The sequence below is a fragment of the Echinops telfairi genome, unplaced genomic scaffold (genome assembly GCF_000313985.2).
Source record: "Echinops telfairi isolate 266 unplaced genomic scaffold, ASM31398v2 ScPeMD7_23;HRSCAF=83, whole genome shotgun sequence".
In the NCBI taxonomy this organism is placed as follows: domain Eukaryota; kingdom Metazoa; phylum Chordata; class Mammalia; order Afrosoricida; family Tenrecidae; genus Echinops; species Echinops telfairi.
Genome location: NW_022103920.1, coordinates 65,101,119 through 65,127,517, shown reverse-complemented (window position 1 = coordinate 65,127,517; position 26,399 = coordinate 65,101,119). Strand labels below are relative to the sequence as shown.

At 42.2% G+C, this 26,399-nt stretch overlaps 1 pseudogene; it reads right to left on the bottom strand.

Annotated features, from left to right (window-relative positions):
- Window positions 1–418: 418 nt before the first annotated feature.
- The window catches only part of LOC101660037, a 117,634-nt pseudogene continuing 91,653 nt past the window's right edge, over window positions 419–26,399 (bottom strand).

The window sequence follows — 26,399 nt, the reverse complement described above, 5'->3', positions numbered from 1 at the left end:
AACCCACTGTACCGTAAATTGAAGAGCATAGAATTATTCTGAGAAGGTGCAGAGAGATAGGATATTGGTATCAGAAGTGCATAGACCTTCTGTAAGATGCATAATAGCATCAGGTGAATAATAGCATCTTCAGAAGAACAAACCATCCAAAATCCAAAGAGCAACATTTGCACAAGGACAGACTTTTTTTTCCTCATTAAACTTTGTTTTAATGGATCTCAACATTCTGTGACAAATGTTTGGTCAAGTTGTTTTCCATTTAAAAAGTTTTGATTTAAAAAATGAATAACTTAAAACTGCCACACAAAAAAGAAACACGTGGCCCACAAACATTCATTCCTTCAGAAAGTTTCATGATGCCCTGTTAGCATCAACCAGTCTTTACTGTTCAACTCTAATGGCCGATTGAGACCAAGGGTCAGAGACTGTTCTTCCACCATGAATTGAGACTGGGGGGGCAGGTGTGATGGGCAATTTTCATTGAGCCTTCTGAGGAAGACTTAGTGACCTTGCTAGCTCCAGCAGCCTTTGTGTCCACTGCCGTGATGAGACCCACAGTAACTGTCTGTCTCCAGTCTCAGACAGCAAATGACCCAGAGGATAGTCAGGGAAGCTCTCCACACACGTGGGCTTGCCAGGAACCACGTCAATGATAGGAGCATCAGACGTTAAGCATTTGAGGCCATCTTCCAGCTTCTTACCAGAATAGCGATCAATCTTCTCTTTGAGCTCAGCAAACGTGCAGGCAATGTGGGCAGGGTAACAATCCAGCACAGTGAGTCTCCAGCACTGATTGGGCCTGAATGGTTCAAGAGGGTCACCTGAGCAGTGAAGCCAGCTGCTTCCATCGGTGGGTCATTTTTGCTGTCACCAGCCATAATGCCACGGTGAACATCTTTGACAGAGATAGCCTTGACATTGAAGCCTACATTGTCCCCAGGCAGAGCCTCACTCAAAGCTTCATGGTGCATTTCAACAGACTTCACTGCAGTGTTTACACTAACTGGAGCAAAGGTGACCACCATGCCAGAACTCCAGTTTCCACTGTGCACACACGGACAGTGTCAATCCCTCCAATTTTGTAGACATCCTGGGGAGGCAGGCGCAGGGGCTTGTCAGTTGGTCAAGTTGGTGGCGGGTTACAATCCAGAACCTCAAGCAGTGTAGTCCCACTGGCAATGCCACCCTTGTGGGTAACCTTCCATCCCTTGAAGCAAGGCATATTAGCACTTGGCTCCAGCATGCTGTCACCATGCCAACCAGAAATTGGGACAAATGCTACTGTGTCGGGGTTGTAGACAATTTTCTTAATGTAGGTGCTTAACGATTTAAGCACCTAAATGATTTCTTCATACCTCTTCTGGCTGTAGGGTGGCTCAGTAGAATCCATTTGTTCACACTAACAGTTAACTGTGTCACAGCCAGTGTGTAAGCTAGAAGGGTCTGCTTATTCTTGGAGACACCAACTTCAAATTCACCAACACCAACAGCAACAATAAGGACAGCACAGTCAGCCTGTGATATGCCTGTAACCATGTTTATAATGAAGTCTCGGGGTTCGGGGACATTGATGGTGGTCACTAGTACTTGCTGGTCTCAAATGTCCACAGGGAGAGATCAATGCCAATGCCCTAGGCCTGCTCAGTTTTCAGCTTACCCAAGACCCAGGCAGATGTAAAGGAGCCCTTTCCGCATCTCAGCAGTTTTCTTCTCAAATTTGTCGATGCTGCTTTTGTGGAAACCCGCCCCTCCCCAGCCATTGGTGGGTCAGGTGAGCAGCGGTGGTGGGCTTGCCAGAATCGAGGTGCCCAGAGACGACGAGATTGCTATGGGTCTTCCTTCCCCTTTCTCATTTTGGCTGAGGGTTTTGCGATGGTTTTCACTGACTGGCACCTCTCACAAACCCATGATGAAGAAGGTCAAGGGCAAACTTTAGAAGGCATCAAGGCTTAGGGAAGAAGGAGGACTTGGTCGGGGAAGCACAGGCTAAAGGGGGCTGAGTGAGGTTGCACTGCGGGGATCGCAAACAGAACGTCTATGGTTTTTGGAATGGAAAACAGCTTTTCTCTGTAAACGTTCACACAATTCGCAATTGAAAAGAACAAGAAAAACAGAAAAAGGAAATATCCAGACCTAGATGGAGGACATCTCAAGAAATAATAACTTCATATTCTGCCATTGTGTTTAATAAAGGTTTCTCTGATTTCTTTTTTAAGATGTGATCTAAGAGAAGAGGAGGAAAGGGGCAACCTTCCGAGAAAGAAGCGGGGGAAATGAGAAGCAAAAACAAGAAGAGAAAGGCTCGGGTAGAGAGAGCCCTATAATGTCACCGGTAACTCCCAAAGGTCACCACGGTCTCCGGGAAACGTAAACATGGGTAGGGAGCACAAGAAGAAAAGGGTCAAGATTACATATTCCAGGTAACAATGTTTTGCAGCTTTGGGAAAGTTTTATGGATATCTTATTTGTTGACACACATCTGTTAAGGAAAAGAAGTTGTCAGGAAACATATTAATTCTTCCAAGGTTTTGCTACTTTGAGCGCTAAAGCCCACCTTCAGTAATGGACACTAATCTCATCATCTAAAGCAACCATTCCAGTGGCAGAAAAAGAAGAAAGGAAGAAAAAAAAAACAGGTTTCATTGTTTCAGCTTTCCCCCAATATTTAATAATAAGGGACATTTTGAGGGCATGAACAGGGTTACTTGTCAGGAACTCCTTTTACAGAAGGCTAAAAACACACCAGGAGTGACACTTGAAATTGATCATCCTTTTAGCCATTCTGTCAGGCTTCCGAAAATTAATGAGCAGGCTGCAGAAGGGAAGTGGCTTACCAGAACATTGCACAAATTTGCTGATCTGGACTTGCTGAAATTCTGCTTACCTAATGCAAAGCGAAACCCTTCCCTTCCCCACAACGTTTACACTCTACCCAATTCTTCTCCTGGGTCTCCTCCATTCAATATTGGTCCCTTCCCGGGCAAGTAACAGCCAAACAGAATGGGAAACTACAGAAGTCATTGTCCTTGGCTGATGGAATGGCACAAGACGTTTCAGGTTTAAACTACAAATTCATTTTGCTTATATGAAAATCAATACTCAGAATTCAAGGATGACATTTGTTCCGCAACATTAGTTGGGTAAATGTGGTGTTGAAATTGATACCTGGGATCCAGTAAGAGATTGGCCTGAGTGAGGAAGTCAGAGGTGATGAGGGGGATCCTCCCTTGAGAAGGTTTACCTGTTGCACTTTGTATGACTGGCTTTGCCATTTTTCCATGTAGGAGAGACTCAGCACTCTAATGCAAAAGCTCTGGAAAGATGAAGCTTCGCCGTCCTCAATATTTATTGAAGTAAAAGAAAAACAGAAAACAATCAAAACATTTAAGCATAATTTATCAACAGGTGACACACCTTAGTAGTTTTCTCCACATTATAACACGTGATTCGTAAAGATCCCCTAGTGATTCAAGACTTCACTACTCCTCCGTTGCTGATTTTGGAGTTACTGAAAAGTTGACTCCACGTCATCTTTGGCATGTCCATGCAGCCAGTGTGGTACATATTGTCTATCATTGGCTATTCTGAGTGCCTTCTGTCAGCTACACATGGGGGAGGAGGGTAATGATGGCAATAATCTAATGGAATCTAAAGCAAAGGAGAGGTTTTCCCACATTCCTCTCCAGCACAAGAGAAGGTGGAAGACAGATAAGACACATGTCCTCATCCAATGGAAGAGACCAGAGATGGTGAAAAGCTGGGGGGAGAAAAATAGGATTCTCAGATGACCCCTACCATGACCAAGCAGACTCGTGGGGTTTGGGTCTGGAGACAAGGACACAGCATAAAATCTAGGGTGCAGGGGTGCAGAGATACACATGCCTGGAAAGAGGAGGTGCACTAAAGAGAACCAGCCCAAAGCAGAGGCCTACTAGAAAGCCAGCCACCGGGGGAGGTCCACCATTGGCAGAATAAAAGGTCCAGCTCTACATTCTACCAAGCATTAGACCAGCTAAGGGCCCTTTGCATTTCTTTTCTAAAGTATCCCTTTCAATGAACTCACTGTTTCTGTTCAACCCACTTCTCTGACTCTTTCCCCTCACCTGAAATATTTCTTGCAAGCAAGACACAAACCAGGAAGTGGAGAGGCTCAGAATCAGTATCCCAAAGTTCTCCTCTGAATATTTCTACTAAGACTGTCTTCTAGCCTTTCGAAAAATTCAAGAAAAATTAAATACCATTAACCTAGTAGGTAAGTGCCTGGGCTTTTAAGTTAAGCCGCTTGCGCTTCCCTTCCAGTTCAAGTACTTATTAGCTATGCAAACCTGAAGGAACACTAATAGTGCAGTGGTTAAGCACCAAGCTGCTTCAAAGTTGATAGTTTAACAAGTCGTTGAAAGTCCGGCTGTTCCATCCCACCAGCGAGTCCCAGGGAGACTGCAGCCTAGGAAGCCCTGGGAGGCCAGTTCTCCTTTGTTCTGCAGCTGCCCTGAGTCCGAATGGACTGGAGGGAAACAAGCATGTAAACTTGAGAAGTTACTGCAGTTCTTTTTTGTGCTCAATTTTTTCCTCTGCAGAAAATGAGCATAATAATAGAACTTACTTTACAGAAATACTGTGAGGAATAAACCAATTAACACTTGCAAAGAACTTAAAGCAGCACCTGGCGTATACAAAGCTGTTAATATTTTATTAATGCTAATATTGCCATCATATTTTCTTATGTTCCTCTTTCATTTTAAATATTAATATTTAACTCATACTTTGGGTTACATAGACTTTGTGGCCTGGTCTGGAGTAATAACTGTTACAGATAACACTGTTTTAATCAGAAAAACTCTAGAGAGACTCAAATAATTTATTAGAGCATCTTAGTTGCATAGAACTTAGTTGCAAGCTTTAGTCTGGGTTGTTGTTAAACTTGGAGATCTTGAGAAACGAGGCAGAAGGGAAAGGGACGGGGATACATGCTGTGTGGTAAAAAGAGCATGCGCAAAACCTTGGAGGAAGAGTTGTAAGCTTACAATTAAGGCAGAGCTCTGGAGGGAAGGAAAGAAAACACCACCACCCTTGGCAATTCAGCTTCAAAGAGTCTGGTATAAACTCTGTGTCTTATCTTCTGGAACATAATACTACTGTCGGCAAACCTGAACTGTGATCTAAGTTCAAGTGGAAAGTAGAAATCGTGGAAGATGTTGCCCGTATCCTTTTCCCTTTCTGGCCTTTAGAGAGGATGGAAATGTAACACGTTGGAAAGAGGCGCGCCCTTCATTTGCATACAGCTCCAAATTGGGTCTGAACCAACGACCCAGGAGTTCAGAGCAGGAGGGGGAGCAGTAGGCATATGCCTCCTGACCGCAATCAGAATCAGATGCTTAATTTATGGGCTCGGGGCACATAAAAGAGAAAATTCGAGCACTTGCTGTGGCTGCTGCTGATTACTGACTATTCATTAAAAAGGTTCCAGCCTAAGAACCCCAATGTTCTTTGTGAAGGAAAGTCCCCTGTGCCGCCGTCCTTTAAATTATGTGGCTCCCTGTTTCTTCTTCCAAAGTCCATGCCTTGCCTCCTAACAAGGAATTGTGTAAAGGTTTGTACAGCCAAGGAATTGTAGCTAAAATACTGAAACCACACAATTAGAGGGAGAAACCACTAAATTAAGCCTCCAAAAGGGAGACGGCTGCATTAATGCTTCCCCTGTGCTGGAGTGCACCCCACTCTGACACGCTGGGCGAAAACGGGTCCCAGGAATTGCTTCTCTTCTTGGTGATGCTGAGTCATGGCTTTGCACCTCTGCCCTCCCAGCTCGCACAGATAAGAGTTATTATGGGAACCCCAAATGATACCGAGACCCAACGAATGATCTTTTAGAGCTCCTGCAGTAAAGAGAACAGGGAAGACGACAAAAAATGAATCCAATTGTCAGTCCAGCAACCCTAGGCTCCCACCCAAAAAGGCACCCAGAGTACCAACAGGGTGGCACGTTGGTCTTATCTTCCCTTTAGAAACAGTGGTCCACGCAGTCAAACGCAGCCCATGCTAGCGCTCTGGCTTTCTGACTTCTACACTCATCGCATCTGTCTTGCTGGGTGAAACAGACAGGCCACCCATGGGAAGATGTGTTTAACCTCCCAGACATCCAGCTCAGAGGAGGCTTGGGGGTCTTCGTAGCTTTTCTTTCCTTGGAAAACCCACTGTGCATATATTTCACTCCCTCCCACTCCACTCCTCACGAATCCTTCCTGACTCTATCTGCATATGACTCTATATGAAAATTCAAATAACACCCAACCCAGTAGGTCCAAAGCTCATAAGCTGTGCTGTGATAAATGGTGTCCTCTTTGTTGTAAAACCAAGTCATCGCTGCTGACTACCACAGTGGTAAGCAAGCAGAAGACGTTTGGGACAATTGCCTAACAATTTATATCGACCAGATTGGAAATATGCAGGTTCTCACCCCACACGATTGGCTCTCCTTGGCTGGATATGTCAAGGTGCCGAACCTCAGTTTTAGCCTGTGTCGGGGAAACAAGCTCCTCATAGCTGAATCGCTTGTTTTATTTTATATAAATTTGCAAACATGTGAGATGGGCTTTCAGGGATTCACGTAACTCTTTTGATTGAGCAAACTGATTTTTTTTTAACCATACGGCATAAAGTCATCTGGAAAACAAGAGAGCCGACCTTGCTTGAGTCTGTTAGAACCTCACTTTCCTGTGGGAAGCCCGGGATCGCAGCAGCACTGCCCTTGCTGCTTCTTGCTAGTTTCTAGGGACTCCATTCCGACTCTGGGTGACCCAGGAGGACAGATTGCACAGGGTTTCTGCCATCTAGGCTCCAGGGGAACGGATTGCCTGGTCCTGCTCCCTCAGAGAACCCTGAGGAGCCACGGGTCCAAAGCACCTTTCGGTTACCAGCAGTTATGGATCGCATGTGTCTCCCCTAAAAAACGTGTGGTAAGCCTAACTTCTGTGCCTGTGGATATCATCTCATTTGAGAATGGGTCGTCTTTGTTCATGTGGATGACATGGGATTATTATAGACTGTTTCTTGAGCTATAAAGGAGATTGGACAAGCATGGGAGGAAGGAGCGATGGGGAGGGTGGAGGGAGGGCAGGGGAAGATGCCAGGTCCTAAAAAGCCTACCTGGAAACGAGCTCAGAAGAGACAAGGGGAGACAAAGTCCCCTCCTAGAGCCCGCACGATGAATTCAGATTTCCATCTCCTAAGTGTGAGATCATAGTGTCCCTGTAGGATGAGGTAGAGCTGTCGCTGTGAGTTTTCAAGACTGCAACTATTTATGGGAATAGAAAGCTTTTTTTCTGGAGATATTTGAACTGCTGACCTTGCTGGTCATAGTCACCACTCACCGTCAGGCCTTCTGGTGGCTAAGTGGGCATCGCCTAGATAGCAGTGAGTTTAAAGTAGGAGAAATTATGCTTCAGTTTGTCAAAGCCACCCACTGGTAGCGTTGCCAGGACAGCAGCATTGGTCACTAAAACAGCAGTGGAAGGCTTAGCTGGTGCCCCACTCGTATTCCTTCCGCATGCCTCCCTCCAGGTGAGTGAAATGTGTTTTCCTTCTTGCTTTCTATGACCAACCAAGTGACATTTAATTCCCAGAAAAAGGATTTGGGGTAGGTCCTTTGTACCTGCAAAACTCTGGGAGAGTGCTTGAGAGACAAGTTCTGGGACTATTGTGGCTAAATCACCGGTATTCTCAAATTAAGGTGTTTTTGATCGAAGCTGATCCATCTGTTGCCAAGTAAATGTTGACCTGCGTGGCTACAAGCTGATGTATTGAAAATGAAATTGAAACTTTAACTTATATGGAATGTAGTCACCGGTTAGCCTTTTAAAAATATTTAAATGAAAGAAACATGCATAATAATAGCTTTCACGTTGTGCATGAGTCTCCTCTGCAGACCACTACCCTCTGGTTAGTTAAAAGAGAAAAATTCATACAGTAATAAGCATTGATGACATTGATTTTTTTTCACCTTCCTGAAATATCCCATCCCATTTATTGGTTGAACAATAAAGTACCCGCTTCTCTGACTCAGAAATGTGGACAATCGTTGCCACTAATGTCCCTCTGCTGAACATTGCTCCTGTCTGATGGTGGGTAGACCCACTGCTGTGACTTAAGTAACAAAGGCTAACCCACCAAGGCCGCTGACTGGGTGTTATCCACCATGTTGCCAATATGTCTGCCGTGATTGGTGAGGAGGATGCTCTGGAGGGTCCCAGACTTCTGTTATTATCACTTTTTGGGGGGAGGGAGTGGTTCTTAACCACACCAGGCCTAAAGCTCCCAGTTCTGTCCCATCTCAATGGGACAGGTATTTCTTGCTGACTCAGAAAGTATGCTGAAATGTATCTGACCTCTGGCAAGGACCCAAACTGAGTTGTATGTAATCTTTGCTTGAGTGCAAACATGGATGTTTTCTCCCCAAATCCATAGCCTTGATAAATAAACACAGCCCGAGCATTAAACTCTCCATGATGTGAACAAGCCCATTAAAGCAAGCTTGAATTTTTAGCCAAGTGAGCAATAGATCAGTGACTATTGTAGCAAAAAAAACCCAAAAAACGAAAAAGGAGCCATCTTCTTGCTTTTGTAAATAACAGGCAATCTCAGAGACATGATTAAAATCCTAATCCTAGGTCAATAAACACAATACTCTCGATTTTCAAGCTTTTCCTCCTGGCAATCTTGACAACTCCAACACAGAAGCACAGAAGTCGATTACGGGGAAAATGCAAGTGGACTGGGTGTTCACTTCCTCTCCGTCATCCTCTCCTTTTAATCGATAGCACACTGAGTCTCCAGCTTCTATTGAATTCGGTTTACAAAGCTTTTTTGTTCTCACCTGTCGCTAAGAAAAATCATTCGTGGCATCCTGGATCTGAACTAGCAGAGACCGCATGAATCAAAAAAGGTAAAAAATGCTCCCTCCCCAGGGAGGCCGCCAACTTGTCTCATTGATTCAGCGCTGGTCTTGGCTGGCTTGGAGGCTACCCTGGCACCCTTTCTAGAGAGGGCCGGATAATAAGGTATCACGATGCGAACTGTTACCAGGGAGAAGCAGAACATCTGGCCTGGAACAAAGGCAAAACCCACGGCTCAGAAGCAGCCTGGCCATCAGCGTTCAAGCATGAATGTGCTGGGGCCTGTCACCTGAATGAGAGAGAGTCCCTGGAGTGAAATAAAGGAAGATCAAACAGAAACATAAGCGAGAAAGAATTCCGAGGGAGAAATCACATATTGACCATTTTCTCAGCATTTGTATCCAAACCTGAAAGGATGCTATCCATTCATCTTTCTAGACATGCTACTTCTTTTTGTTTTCATTCATTTTGTTGTTGCCATCAAAAGCAATGACAAAAATGGAGATTTTCCATACGTAGATGATGGCTGGTTTCGGAAAGTGTGGTGGGGGTGTTTGTCTTCGACGACTGCAGGTGTTCCTTGTTAGCTAGCTGCGGTAAGCAGAGCTCATGAGTGGCCTCCCTCCTGCAGATAGTGAGCCACCAAGGGTCTCCCACTGGGGTAACCCATCTGATAGCAGGGGACGGACGATAGCACAGAGGAGACTGCCATGTGCCTGCCACCAAACCCGGAGCTAGACCGAGCCTTTCAGAAAGCGCGTACCGGTCCAACTTGCTTCATTTTGCTTATGGTTTCTGTTGTTGCCTTACATACTAACCACCCCCCACCCCACCCCGCAAAAAAAGGAGGGAACTAATGCCTTAGTCTTCCAGCAGCTATAAAATCCAGATTCTCCTTCTTCTTTTTGTTTCCAGATTGATTTTTTGTTCTAAAGGAGGGGGCTCACCCTGTTGACAAAGCCTCTGTCTGGGGGGGAGTCCTCAGACTCTGCCTAAGGCTTGTGTACTTCGTCCCTTTCCAAAGCCATCTGTCTGAATTTAATTCATGGATATTTTTATCAGCCTTCCCATGCTTTGCCTGAAACCTCTCCATTGCATTTTTTAAAAACTCTTCACAGATGTCAACTCTTTGAGTGACAGTTTCAATGCACTTGGAATGTTGATGAAGATGCACATTCACTCTGTCACTGGAGCTCAGACACAACTCTTTTCAACGGCCCTGCTGCCCTGGCAGTTGTGCATTTTAACAAAAGTTTGCTACTCCCAAGCCAAGCCAAGCTGGCGACAAGACTCTGTCTGAAGTATTGTTATAAAAGTCACTTGCAGTGACACCACCCAGACACATCCACTAGCTATCGTTTGAGATGGCTTTTGGGAAACTTGGAATCAGAACACAATTGTAAAGGGATCATACCCACTTTCTTCCTACAAAATTAGCACATATAATATCTTTAAGAAACGGCAGTTTCCTGTCAAAAGAAAATACAGAGCTTTTTGAAAATTAATGTTTTGAAGAAATTGTTTCCTTTTGCAAAAAATCAGTCATAAAGAAAGACAAAATTCTAAGAGCCTTGAAAATATTATGATAACTGAAATCAGGCAGACACAAAAGGACAAACACATGTGATATGAAGTCAGCCGAGTCACAGAGATGGAAACTAGAGAAGCAAATGGTGACCAGGGGCTGGGGTAGGGGAGATGAATACAAAATCCCTAATGGGCTGATGAAAATTACTTGGAGAAAATAGGGGTGATGGCTGCACTTTGAAAGTAATAAATGATACTGGATTGTACCAAAAAATGATTAAAACTGTAATATATATCTATTTTTCCTAAAATAAAAATTAAAACTTTTAAATAGAGACCATTCAAATATACTTTTAGGTTTTACATAAGATAGTTTGTCTCAAATATATTATCAACTCTATTAGGACCCCTCGTGGCAGAGTGTTTTACAAAGCCATCAGCTGCTCCTCAGGAGAAATGTGAAGCTTTCTATTCCTGGAAGAGTTGCCCAGACCAAAAACCCACTGTCACCGAGTCTCTTCTGACTCATGGAGACCTGTACTGTGAAATCCACAGAGGCAGTTCAACCCTGCCCTATGGATTGGCCATGAGTCAGAGTTGACTCAATGGTAGTGAGTTAGGTTTTATTATTTGTTTCCAGTTTAACTCAGGACTAACATCTTTATATAGTTGACATCAGATCCTGTTTTTAATTTATCCAATAAGCGGTCTGACCACCTGCAGTGAACACGATGAGGTGCTGGTCACTGGGGGAGTCAGAGGGGAGGGTCCACGTGAGTTTTATTCTCGAAGAGCTTTCAGTCGAATAGAGAAGATGAGAGAAAGAGCAGATGGGATTAGTACGCAGTACTACACAAAGAAAAGGGGACTTTATTTCACCAACAATGAATGGTGACAGGCTTTACGGGAGCGATCACTTTATACTTGGGCCCTGAAGCACAGGAGATTTTTAAGAGGAGAGATGAAATGAAAACGTTCTCAGGTTAAGGGAGCTCTATGACTTGGATGGGGGAGCTCACCGAGCTCAAGCTTTGGGACAGTAATGGCCAGTTTGGTGGCATCAGGAGGGAGAGCAGGAGGGAGACCTTGGAGGTAGTTAGGAACATAAAGTAGAGGCATGATTTGCAGATGGGAAGATGTCCCTGGACATTTTAAAACATGATGTGAACTTCATTTTGTTAGTCTTCTGTAGGATGAATCAAGAAGGATGTTAAAGCCAGAGAAGATTATCATTATAATAAATAATGTGCTTGTCTGACTCAAAATGGGAATACTAGTCCATTTCAGCTCACTAATGCCTGGAATACCAATCTTAATTTGCTTCATTTTTGTCAACTTCAATTTTTCTAGATTCCATATTCTGGTTATTAATGACTGCTTGCAAATGTTTATTCTCATTTTGAGTTATGCCAAACAGTAAATGGAAGTCCTCGAATCTGTATTCCATCTACTGTGGGCAACTTGGCTTTGTGGAGCCTCTTCCCCAGTTGTCTTTTGAGTGCCTTCCAACGTGCCAAGCACATCTGGTAATATATCTGACAATGTTCCACCATTATTCCTAAGGATTTCAGGGATTAATCCCTCAGAAGTAAACAGGCTCTTCCTTCTTCATAGTCTGGAAGCTCCAAGGAAACTTGTTCACCATGGATGACCCTGCCGGTATTGGAAATAGCAGGAACACGACCTCCAGCATTACAACATCATGCAAACCACTAGAGAATAATCGGACAAATGAGAGGTAATCAGCAAAGTCAATGACCATAATTTAATAAATCCTCTCCTCTGATCGTGGGTTTTATTAAAAGTCCTTTGATCACACCAAGATTAGTGTACTTTCTTCTGCATGGACTGTTTGACAGTTTCCTTAGATGCCCACTGGTTGTAGGATAAGTCTTTATGACGTCAGGCACTATTCTTTCTGATAACCAACCACTATAGAAAATATCACTGACAGCCTGACAAGATAAAGGTCATAAATCAAGGTATTGAGGCCACAGTATTCCTGTTCAAAGAGGCATGATAGGCATGGTGGGAACATCAATGTAGTGCTTTAACTAAATTCATGTAGATACCATTTATAGATTCCCTCAAAAAATATTTTTAAAAAAACTTACTGCCATGAGTCAATGCCAACTCATAGTGACTTTATAGGACAGAGCACAACTCGTCCTATGAATTTCGGAAACTATACCTGGTTAACGGTAGTAGAAAGCCTAGTCTTTCTCCCACAGAGGGGCTGGTAGTTTGAACTGCATGTCGCAGCATGAGGCACAACTGCTATGCCACCAAAGCTCCTCCACTCATCGATTAGAACATCAAAAATTTAGAATAATTAATTGCTAAAAAAACTTGGGAATGATGGTGAACATGAAGAAGAATATTGTTGCCCTACAAGGTCCATGGTCAGAATCCTCTGGGGCATGATTTGTGTTGATCTGTACTAGCCTACAGGGTGATTGACAGCACCAGATAGTCACCTACTTGACAAACTACATTTAGAGCAAAGCATGTAGATATTTCCCCAGAAGCAGCCTAGGAGACCTTGTAGCTCAATGTAAAGAGTAGGCGGGCTAGCTAAGGTACCTTGGTGGTGCAACGGTTAAGCACTCACTGCCTAACTGAAAGGTCAGAGGTTTGGATCCAGCTGTGTCTCTGTGAGACAAAAGACTATCTGTTACCATAGAGACTGCAGCATAAGAAAGCCTCTGTGGCATTTCTCCTCTGTCCAACAGGGTCGTTGTGAGTCAGAATTGGCTTGACAGCACACAACAACAATTGACTGGTTAATTGCTGACCAAATCCCATTACCTTTTCGCCCTAGGTGCAGAGCATGGCTGTATTTTTCCAGACTCCCTTAGGTTTAGGTAGGGCTCTCTCGCTGATGTCCAATTGAATATGCGGAGAAATGAGGCTTACCACTTATTAGATTGATTTGTGTGTGTGTCTGCTGATAAATTGAATCAGCAGAGAACTCCAAGGCCCCAAAGAAATGGGAATGGGGCCAATAAAAGGAGATGAAATGTTTCTCACAGCCCAGTATGGCGAGCAAGAAGAGCACGTTCATAAAATGTCATCGTGTTTAGGCATTGAAATGTTAAAGTTGCTTGTAATAGCAATTCGCCTGCTCTGACTGATTCAGTTGTGAAGTCAGGCAGACTTGGGTCTGAGCCCGATCTTTAACTAGCTGTGAAACATCAACAAGTGACTGAACCTCTTAGAGCTTCAGTTTCCTTATAACCAAAACAGGGAATGAGGGCTGCTGTCAGCATTGGCAAAAAATAGAATGTATGTAAAAAAGCATGAACACATTTCTTTGCCATGGAAAACATCCATTAGAAGACTGTCCTTTTAGTAGAGAAAAGGCATCACTTGTATGGGGCAATCAGTCAGCAAGAAGCCCTGGGGGGCATGTTGGCCTGCTAACCACAAGGTCAGTAGTTCAAAGCCACCAGCTGCTCTGAAGAAGAAAAATGAGAATTTCTACTCACATCCCACTCTGCTCAATTGGGTCATGGGGTGGAGGGAAAATTCTTAATATGGTCTTCTAGCCATGTTTCTGTAACTCCCACCACGTGATTGGGTAGGGATATTCAAATAGGGCATGTGTAACACTAACAGAGGGGATTCATCTGTTTTAGTTACCACCCCCCTCGGCCAAGAACCAAGTCTCTGTCTGGTCCTCAGCCTCTCAGCCATGTGGTCCTTTGGCCTCTGCCACTGTGGACCAGCAAGCTTGCCCACTGCTCAGTCTCCCCGTCCCATAGCCTAGGCATGGCTCCTCTTGTCCTGTCCCATAGTCTCCATGCCACAGTCTCTGGTACCTCTGATCTCAACCACTGCCACTTCAGACAGAGATCGGGAACATGCTTTTCCTGTGGTCCTGCCCTTTTTCTCTCTGTCCAAGATAGATCTGATGCACAAGGAACGTGGTTTTGATGGAGGCGTGGTTTTGTCTTTCAGCAGACCACATCCCCAAGGAAGCAAAGGATGGTAACTTACATCACACTTTCGTGTAAAGTAGAGCCTGAAGATGCCTCCCGCCTTCATCCTGTAGCAGAGACTGTCATCCAAAATGAGATTGTAGCAAAGAGTCCAGAAGGATAATATAGCGCACAAAGAATTATGCTCAGAAGGGCTAGATTAATGACTACGTCCCAATTATGAGCTATAAATCTGGACAAAATAGATGAAGCAACAGTTGTCAGCATTGGACAATAGAGGGCACAAAGCTGTGATGCTTGAGAGAAGAGAAATATGTAAGGTGAGCTTAATGATGACCTCTGTTTATATTTATGGTACTTTCTGAACGAAGGCACAGAAAGTAGCAGTTTCACTGGGCACATGCAACATCGTTTGCAATTCAGGGTTGCTGGAAGGATGAAATTTATGGAGCATGGTGTCTGAAAGTGGAGAGATGTAAAATCTCCATTAACATAACTCTGCATGGAAGATCTCCTCAGGATGCTGTCAAAGTGTTGGACCGCACATATGCCAGGCAGAACTCTTCGGGGCCACCAGAGAACTGACTCTGGAAGGTGACTCTCACCAGGGATGGGAATGCCCTGCAGGACTTCAAATTCCAACCCATCAGAGTAGAAACCTTAGTTAGCACTTCAGACATTTGAGCAGATCACAGAAAGACCACGCCTCAAGAAAATAGACAAATGTTGTTCGGTGCTTTCGATTGTTTCAGCTCGTAGCAGCTCTGTGTACAACAAAATGAAACACCGCCATGTCATGAGCCGTCCTCACCATCTCTCCATGTTTGATCACACTGTGTCACTTCATCCAGTGAGGAGCTTCCTCTTTCCCCAGGGACTGATCTCTCTGAATAACATACCTAACGTAGAGAGACAAAGTCTCACCATTCTTGTTTCTAAGAAATAGATCTAAGGATTTACCAGAGGACCAAAGAGAAAAGTGATATAGACTATCTTTAACAAAATCTTAAACCTTCCACAGTAGGGTTTCTCAGTCAAGGCATATTGACATATTGGAATGGATCATTCCTTTTGGTAGCATGTTTACCAAAACATGTTTACCAAAGTGACCTCTATATGCCACGTTGCTTTCAGACATTGTTAAATAACCCCTAAGGTAAGGGTAATGGACAAAATTACCCATCTCTGAAAACCACAGCTCTGTAAATCTAGTTAATCCACTAAAAATTAATGTAACCAAACAAAAAATTAATACTTTTTAAAGGAAACAGCACAATCTCTGAAGCAGGTAACATCTACAATGTCCATAATATATTCATGCAAATCATTAGGAAAATATGGGAGAAAATGAATGTTAAAACACAAAAGAAAAAAGAGTAGTCAACAGAATCAACTTCCTAGGATGATACACAAGTGGAAATGATCAGATAAGGACTTTAAACCAGCTATTATTAGCATGATAATGAAACAAATATGGAAGCAATTATTGTCAGCAAATCTGCACTAGAAAATATAATAATAACAATTAGTAAGTAAATATAAGTCTTTCAGTAACTACATTGGCAAAAATCTATTTCTGGGCTCTCTATTATGCTCCACTTATCTATTTCAATATTATTTTGCCAGTGCCACACTGTCTTGATTACTGTAGTTTTCTAATAGTCTTTTTATTGCTACCAGTTTTATTAAGATATATCAAAATCCAACTTACATATAAGCCTAAAATAGGTTTACTCTACAATAATTTAAAACTACATAATGAAATACATTCCAATCAATAATAGTAATAATAAGAAATGGCCAGAGGTTAAGTCCTGATGACCTATAACAATTGTTCTTCATAAGTTATTTGGTGTCAGGGGACACTGGTCAGCAACAACTAAAGAGAGAAAAAAGTCGAGTCTCCATATATTAGTCTCAGACGCCCATCTGATTTATGGTCACGGAAGCCCTAGGACTGTTTGTTTCAGGACCACTTTAATTTATTTACATGGGAAGTAGGGCCAAGGAGAGAAACCAAGAACAGCTTATTGCTGTATCTCTGAGAAAATGCATCAAATTTTCAAAAGCGTTCGGACCTGAAGAATAGCTACTAGCCTTAAAGGATTTTTACTCACTCTTCTCATAATCAATAATGGTAATCATAATCAATTTTTAATTTTTATTATTAATTTGGAATTAATACATATATCATTCCATAATCTAATCACATCCAGCAGTATTGTACAATTGCTACTATGATCAATTTTCAAACATTGTGTTTCTTTCTGGACTCCTTGACATCGTCTCCCTTTTACCTCCCTGCCCCCCAGCCCCCATCTGGCTCCCCACCATCAACCTCATCCCCAGAAACTTTTATTTTACTTGCTATCCCTATAGGTTCATCAGTCCTGAGTTGCATATATGAAAAAACAGAGCAGCATAAAACACAACTTCAGAAGTGTGGCCTCCAATAACATAACACCTCTGAGATGCACCCTAGGATGAATGAACAAAAACAAAAAACAAAGCAAAAGTACAGAAAATGTTGAAACCAGATCAGGTCCAGCATGCAGTTGAGGGAGAATCAACTGACAAAAATTTAACTGTTCCAGTCAGATGCATGCCTTTGATCTTCTATCCTCATCTCTCCAATGCACGCTGTTTCGTAACCCCTTATCCTCATCTTTTAATTGTGAATAGAGGGAGTTCACCAGATCCTAGTTGCCTGTGTAATTCCTACCAATGAATCTGGGGCTCCCACAGTCATCCATAGCCTTCTGCAAACCGGCAATACTATCAGATCTCCATGCCCCCACCGCACCCCTCTACCCCACCCGCTCCCATACCCTCAGGGAGCCCTGGTGGCATTGTGGTATCTCATTGGGTTGCTAACTACAAGTCAACAGATTATTAAGATCACCAGCTGCTCCCTGGGAGAAAGAGAGGCTTTCTATTCCCAAATCTTGGAAACCCACAGGAATAGTTCTACCCTGGAGTTTAGGGTCACTATGAGTCACAGTCAAATGGATGGCAAGGAGAAAGACAGACCCTGCAGCTGTATAGATGCAGCACATGTAAACACTTGGAAGGAGAGAAAGAATGAGCACAGACATGGCAAAATGGTAATAAGTCAATCTAGTGAATGGGCTTATTCGTGTTCAATGTACTATTCTTGTTTTGTTCCTTTGTTTCTAGGAATTTAAATTTACTTGGTGCTATTTTGTCAAATTCAACAGTGGGTCAATATGAGAATCCAGTGAGCCAATGGAAAATATGTTGAAGCTTGAATTGATTAAAGTATAAAACAAGCAAACAACTCAGTCTCTATGTGTGGTTCTCTCAAGAAACCATTCACAGCCGTCAAGTTGATTCTGACTCTTATCGACCCTCTAGAAAAGACTGCCTCTGTGGGGGTTTGAGGCTAAAATATTTACAGGAAAACATTACAGAAAATTTCCTTTTTCTCCAGTGGAGTGGCTGGTGCTTTCCAAATGCTGGCTGACCTCATGATTAGCCATCCGACTCAGAACCCATGGCGCCATCCGGGCTCCTTTATGTGTGGTTATTGTTGCTGCAGTTAGATGGCACCGAGTTGGTTCTAACTCATAGCAACCCCAGGTACAACAGAGCAAGACACTGCCTGGTCCTGAGCCGGTCTCACCATCATCATCTTTGAGTTCATTGTTGCAGCCATTGTGTCAATCCATCTTGTTGAAGGTCTTCCTCTCTCACCCTGCTCCTCTACTTTACCAAGCAGAATGTTCTTATAAGAAGCAAAAAATACGTGAGCTGAAGTCTTACCATCTTTGCCTCTGTGAAGCGTTCTGGATATACTTCTTCTAAGAAACTGTTGTTCTTTGGTCAGTGCATGGGACTTGCAATATTTTTCTCCAGCACCATAATCCAAACATATTATTTCTTCTTCAGTTTTCCTTATTCAATGTCCAACTTTCACATGCATAGGAGGCATTGAATGAGGCATACCTTAGTCCTCAAAGTAACATCCTTGCTTTTCCATCCTTTTTTCCCCGCATATACTCGTGTATAAGCCGAGTTTTTTCAGCACATTTTTAATGCAGGTTTTGTGGTAAAATTAGGCGCTTTGGCTGATATTCGGTCGTCTTGTACTCGAGTATATAGGTAGGTCTTTGGCAGCAGATTTACCCAATGCAACATACCTTTGACCTCTAGACTGCTGCTTTCATGAACGTCCATCGATTGTGGATTCAAGCGAAATAAATCCTTGATAGCTTCAAATTTTTCTCATGATTTTACTTATTGGTCTAGTGGTGAGGATTTACATTAAATTTGCATAAAGTTGCAATCTATATTGAAGGCGGGCATTCCTGACCTTCATCAGCAAGTGCCTCCAGTCTCCCTTACTTTGAGCAAGCAATCTTAAAGATTGTTCATAAGTCTTCCTCCAAACCTGATATCACATTCTTCTTCATATACTCCAGCTTCTCTGATGATTTGCACAGCATACGGCTGGACTAAGTATGGTGACAGGATACAATCCTGCCGCACACCTTTCTTGATTTTAAACCAGGCAGTATTCTCTTTTTCCATTGACACAACTGTATCTTCGTCCATATACAGATTCCACAGGAGCACAATGAAGTGCTCTGGAGTTCCCATTCTTCTCAAGATTATCCATAAATTGTTATGGCACACACAGATGAATACGTTTACAAAGCCAATAAAACTCAAGGATACATTTTTCTGGTATTCTCTGCTTTCTGTCAGGAGTCATCTGATGTTAGCAATGATATCTCTCTTTCCATGTCTTCTCAATCTGGCCTGTATTTCTGGCAGTTCCCTCTCACTGTACTGCTGCAGCTGTTGTTGGGTAATATTCGGCAAAATTTTACTTGCATCTGATATCAATGATATTGTTCTATAAATTGAACATTCTGTTGGGTCATGTTGCTTTGGAATGGGGACAAATATGGATCTTTCCCATTTAGTTGACCGAGGAACTATCCTCTCAATTTCCTGGCATAGATGAGTAAGCGCTTCCAGTGTCTCACCAGGTGGTTGAAACATTTCAATCGGTATCCCATCAATTCCTGGAGCCTTTGTTTTTGGCTAATGCCTTCAGTGCAGTTGAATTTCTTCCTTTAGTACTATGGGTTTTGATCATATGCGACCTTTTGAAATGGTTGAACGTTAACAGTTTTGACACTATGTAGTCTTTCCATCTTCTTTTGAAAAATTCTGCATCATTCAATATTTTTCCCATAGAATCATTCCATATTGCAACTTGAGGTTTTAATTTCTTCTTTGGTTCTTTCTGTTTAAGACACGCTGAACGTGTTCTTCTTTTTTTGCTTTTCTAACTAGGTCTTTGCACATTTCTTTATAATACTTTCTCTTCTCCAATTGCTCTTTGGAATTTTATGCTTAGCTCTTTTACTTTACTTCTTCCATTTGTCTTAGCTACTATACAATTTAATAGCAAATTCCAGAGTCTGTTATGACATCACTTTGATCTTTTTTTTTAATTTCCTGACTTTTTAATGACATTTTGCTTTCTTATTGTATGGTGTTCAGGATGTCCTCCCATGGCATCAGGTCTTCTGTTATCTTCAGTGTTCAATGCACCAAATCTCAAAATTCAAGTGGGATATATGCAAGATCCTATTTTGGTTCTCATGGACTTGTGTGAATTTTCTTCAGCTTCAACCTGAATTTACAGATGAGTTATTGATGGTCTGTACTCCCGTTGGCTCCTGGCCTCATTTTAGCTACTGACGTTGATCTTCTCCATCATCTCATTCCACAGATATAGCCTCTTTGAATTCAACAGAATACACCTCTAGAGAAGGTCATGTGTATTATGTTGCTGAAAACAGCTGTTTGTGATGAAGAAGTCACTGGTCTAGCAAAATTCTATTATGGGGTCTCCAGCTTCATTTCTACACCAAAGCCATATTTTCCAAATATTGTCTCTTTCTCTTTGCTTACAATTTTGCATTCCAATCTCCAATAACTATCAATGCATCTTGGAGGCATCTTTGATCAATTTCAGACAGAAGATATTGGAGAAACTTCATTTTCTTTAGTGGTTGATGCATAAATTTGAATAATAGTTGTATTAACTGGATTTTTTGTATGTGTATAGATAATATCCTATCACAGACAACATTATACTTCAAAACAGATCTTTAAATGTCCTTTTTGATAAATGGGATGACACTCCTTTTGAATTTGTCATTCCAGACATAGTAAACCATATGTCTATCTGATGCACAATGGTCAATAGTAGTCCATGTCAACTCACTTATGCTTTGGATATAAATCTTTATGCATTCCATTTCATTTTTGTCAACTTCCATTTTTCCTAAATTCATATTGCATACATTCCAAGCTCCAATTCATAATCAATGTTTGAAGCTGTTTCTTATTTTGAGTTGTGCCACAGCGGCACATGAAGGACCCGAAGGCTGTAGTCCATTGATGTTACCATGGTCAACTCTACTTGGAGAAGGCCGTTCCTCCGCAGCCGTATTTTGAATGCCTTTGGAGCTGAGGGGGTCATCTCCTGACATTATATCTGACAATGCTCCTCTGCTATTCATGACGTTTCCAGTATCAGACAATGTTTCATTGCTTTTCATAAGGTCTTCATTGGCTGATTCCTCAGAAGAGGACAGCCTATTCCTTCTTCCAAGTATGTTCCTGGTCTGAGAGTTCTGCTGAAAACTGTTCACTTTGGGCAACTCTGCTGTAATTTGAATACCAGTGGCATAGCCTGCTTGCAGCATCACAGCAATGCATAAGCCACTACACTATGACAAACTGACGGACCAGTAGTGGTGTATGGTTTTAGGATGACGATAGGAACTAGCCAGTTCTGAGAGGTGTGAGGCAAGGGTTACTCTTTCGATTTTGCCAGACATTCTCCTTTAAGGTTCTCGGGTTATAAAAATGGCTCAGTCCGGATGGAGGAGCCTTTCTTTCCAGCAGCATTACGACTTTCATTCTCCTGAACAACCATTCCATTTATGCAACCAGAGAGCTGGCTCTGAGCGCCTTTGTAAGCCTGCTTGCTCGGCGCGCTGGCAACATGCCAATTTGTAAGGCCACATGTGGTCTTTCCAGGACAGCAGTGTGCATCGCTACTTAAATTTATTCTCCACCTAGATGGGAAGTGGGTCACCACATCCACATCTGAGAAAGGTCAGATTTCACAGGCTCTCTCAGCAGCCAAGCTGTTCGTCCTTATATGATTGCACTTTCCAGGGCTCTACTGAGTCTATTTTGAGATTTTAAAAACCAGAGGAGTTGGTAGGGTATTTGTGATCCATTGACGTTTATTTCTAAAGGACACACTCCAAACTGCTGCCCTCTCACTTGCATGTCCCTTCTGCTTGACCCTCTCTAGAACAAATGTGGGAATTTGTTGGATGATGAAAGAATCCAACAATGGCTCAAGAATTCATTGTGGCATGGACTGCCCTGTCATGTGTCCCCTGCTGTTTGTTACCTGCCCAGTTACCTGGCACTACATTATTTGTAAAGCTGTAACTCTCTCAATATCTTTGTTAATTGTCTACTTGCCTTTTAGTCAGCCCAGACTCATGGTGACCTTAGAAATAAAAACCAGAATGAAATATTCTCAAGTCCTGCACCATCTTCATGATTGGTGGTGTGTATCAGTCCAATTGGGGGCTTATAGTATCAGTCCAATTGGGGGCTTATGAGATACCTTTTATATAAAACTAACTCCAGAAGAAATAAACACCTGGGAAATTTCAATGTTTTAAGGGCTCTTGGATGAAAGAGAAAGGCTATTTCTGCCTCTCTGTAGTAGCCTCTCTTCTAAAATAGGGATGATATGCATCTCATTTTGTTGCTGGGGAAATTACATAAAAATCTGAACTTCCTGCTTACTGATGAGCTCTTAAACAGTAGTGATTTCTTCATTCAACTTTTTGTCACAGCTCCATGGATTTTCTTTCAAACTTTTTATTGGGAATTGGGTGAAGGTTTACAGAGCAGATCATAAGTTTCGCATTCAAGAGTTCATATACATATTTCAATTCATTCGGTGCAATCCCCTCGATGTACCATCCCTTATTCTAATTTCTCCCTACTTCCAGTTTCCATTCCTCCTTCTTTCCTAACCCTTTGAATTTGGTCATTCCTTTTGGTCTTAAATACCTAATTATCTAATACATCGGATGTGTTAGTCTGGGTTGACTAGAGAAGCAAATTCACAGACACTCATATGTGTATGAGAGAGAACTTTATATCAAAGAGCAATCGTCCATTACAAAAACAGCCAGTCCAAATCAAGTTCATAAGTCCGATATTACCTCATATGTTGATAGTAGTCCATAAATTTCTCTTTAGACTCACGCAGCCATGCAATGATGCCAAATGCAGGAAGATCACAGGCCAGTGGGTAGAAAGTCTTGTGGATCCAGTGGTGGTGGAAGCATCTCAGCACTGGCAGGGGTCTCTACGTGGCTCCTCCAGCCCCAGGGCTATGGATCAATCCACATAGCTCCATGTGGCTTGTCAACAGGAATGCCTCAGAGGGAGTCAGTGTGACTGGCCTCCAGTGAGCTATTTATCTCCATTGTACCTCCAAATGAGGTCATCAAACTGCAACCTGATTGACAGGCTAAACTCCACCCCTTCACTTTAAATAGTCTCAAATTGACACCAGATTATGTAACTACCACTTGGATGAATTCTATTCCAGACCTGCAGGTCAACCTAAGAGCCATAGTCTCAGGGGATCCTACCTGTGTCTCTCGAACCAATAAGTCTGCCTCTTTATGATTTTCAATTTTGTTCCACATTTTTCTCCTACTATCTCCAGAACATGCTAATGTGATCCTTTTCAGAGCTGTTAGTAGTGGTATCCAGGCACCATCTAGTTATTCTGGTCTCAGGACTGTGGAGACTGACATTTGCATTGTCCATTTGTCCTGTAGAGAAATTGTTTCATATGTCTCTTGATTTTCATCACTCTTCTTTCCCCTGGACATGGAGAGACTAATATTTGTGCTTCAGATGGTTGCTTATGAGCTTTTAAGACACAAGTTGCTATCCCCCAACATAGATATCATATTTGCGAGTTATGTTATACCAGTACAATGTAGTGTCCACCAAGACTACAGAACCATGGATTTTAAACAAATGTCTAATTGAATATCACATAGGAAAGAACTAAGTACTAATGCTTTGAAAAAAATAGTCCCCTGTTCCATATATTCTAAGAAAGAACATTTTGATTAGTAAGATCTAGAAAGATACTCAATTATGGCTGATGTAGTTTGTTCCATTTTCCTGTGCCTTTTTTTTGGTTGTTTGGGATTTTTTTTTTTCCTGCTCTTAGACTGGTTGCCAACTGTTCTTAAGTCCAAGAAAATACCGATATTAGAACATCTTGCTCTTCTGTCCTCTAATTAGATGGTTAAATGATCAAAGCAATAAATTACTATTAAAATATTTTTGTATGTTAACAACAGGGTTCAGCAAACTTTTCTGTACGGGGCCAGACAGTAAATGTGTAAGCTTTGGTGCCAGATGGTTTCTATTACAACTACTGTACTCAGTTCTGTCATTGTGATGCTAAATCAGCCATAACCAAAGCAGAGACCATAAAAATAGTCCTCTCATTGCCATTGAGTCAATGCTGACTCACTGCGAGCCCCTGTGGGTGGCTGAGACTGTAACTGTTTACTGGCGTGGAGAGCCCAGTCTTTCTCGCTCAGAGCTGCTGGGGGTTTCAAATTGCCTTTCATGCAGATCACAGCTGGACGCATAACCACTGAGCACCAGGGCTCCTCAAAGAAGAGTATACATACACTTATTTATAGGCACTGAAATTCACATAAATTTCATGTATCTCAAGATCCTTACTTTTATTTTGTCTCAAACATTTAAAAAATCTATAACAAACAAACAAAAGAATCATAGCTCAAACCCAATTCACTGCTAGTGACGCAATTCCAATGCATAGGGGCTCTATAGGATAGACCAGAACTGTCCCTGTGGGCTTCTGAGGAATGTTGTTGGGTTCAAACTGCTGACCTTGAGATTAGAAGCCCAGTGTGAAACCAACTACAGTATCCTGACAAAAAAGCACAAAAGCAGGTGCTTTGGGGTCAGGATATTGTATGCGAGGCTATTACTTGTTTAAGATACTACTTAAATTTATCAGACATTTTTGCATCAACTTAAAATTTAACTTCTGAAAACATGAGTTAAATAATAAGTATTGGGTTCCGATTCATATTTTAAAACAAAAGGATCAAGATGATTATACATGTTTCTTTAAAAGTCAGTTCTTCATCAGATATTTGCTGCTTTCGTTTTCATTGTTTTGTAATACCTGCATGGCTCATTAGTTGTGTTTCTCTTTATTGCGCTTTGCATATACTGCATTTTAAATTTTATTTTATTGCAAGCTAGTGGCAACCTTGCATTGAGCAGGTCTATCAGCATCATTTTTCTAAATACAAGAGCTCATTTCGTGTCTCTGGTCACATTTTGGTAGTCGTAAAAATACTTCAGACTTTTGCATAATGCTATGGCACACTTACAGAATAGAGTGTAAACATAACATATATGTCCAGAAGCAAAAAACTTTGTGTGACTCATGTGATAGTGATATTCTTTTATTGTGGTGCTCTGGAACTGAACCCACAGAGTCTCCGAGGTATGCATCCAATAGAAATTTTTAAAACTACCCAGAAACTGTAAAAATATTTTCTCTACATGTGGTTCTTTTAAAGTGATTACATTAGGCTTGCTTCAATAGGTCTTAGTGGTTTATAGGGCCCACTTCACAGCTTACTGGTTTGTTTAGGCTTGTCAGTGTCTGCCAGTAACTCAATCTCCAACTCAAAGCTACCCTTTAGGTCACAGTAGACCTGTCCCATAGGATTGCAGAGGTTGTGAGTTTCACAGAACAGCCCTGGTGGCACAGCCGTAAGTACTCAGCTGCTAACCGAGAAGCTGGCAGTTAAAAATCAAAGCTGCTACCAGGAGAGAGAGGTGACCATCTACTTCTAAAGATTTTAGCCTTGGGAATCCTATAAGGAAGTTCTCCTCTGTCCTGTGAGGTGGCTATCCCTGGGATGGCAATGGATTTGATCTGCTTTACAGCAGCAGACTGCCATGTATTTTTTCCCTCCTGGAGTCCCTACTGGGTTCAATGACTGACTTTTCAGCGAGCAACCAGGCTCTTCAACCAGTGCATCACCAGGACCCCTTTCATTTTAGATTATGCTCCCCAAAAGATTAACATCTTTACAGCTGCCACACATAAATTTGAGAAAGAAATAGGTAACTTTTCTTGACATGCGCTCGATCCATTGGAATAGGTGCTCAATATGTGTCAGCAGCAGGTGAAACTCCACAAACCCGGTAAAGGAAATGAAAATGTGTAAAAGATGCATTCAGGGGGGAAAAAGTGTGAAATTCATTGTTCACCCCTATCTGACTGGTTTCCCAAGTCTTTATGGGATCAACACGTCAATATCTTGTCAGTATTTTCTACATGGTGTTGCATGGGACAGAGAAGTTATTCATTCAGCAAATATGTATTGGGTTTCTCTTACAGGCAAACATCTACTCAAGACATGGGCAAAGAAGGGTGAACCAAGCAAACACATTCCCTGTTCTCATAGAGCTTACCTTCTATTGAGTTGTGGTAATTACATAATCTCATATCAAGTTGATAAATAGAGTGAAGGGGTGGAGTCTAGCCTGTCAAACAGCCTGATAATGCTTTTCTGGAAACTTCCTCTCCTCCTACCTAGAGGCAGGACTCACTCTTTCTCTGCTTTAGATTCCTGTTGACAAGCCACATGGAACCATGCTGATGGCAGCCAGAGCTCTGGAGATGCTTCTACCACTCTTGGATCCATAAGACTTTTCACCCACCGGCCTGTGATCTTCCTGTATTTGGCATCATTGCAATAGGCTACGTGAGTCTAAAGAGGACTAAATTAGTCTAAATTTGTGGACTAGTATCAGACATATGGGCTAATATTGGACTTATGGACTTGATCTGGACTGGGCTGGGATGTTTTTT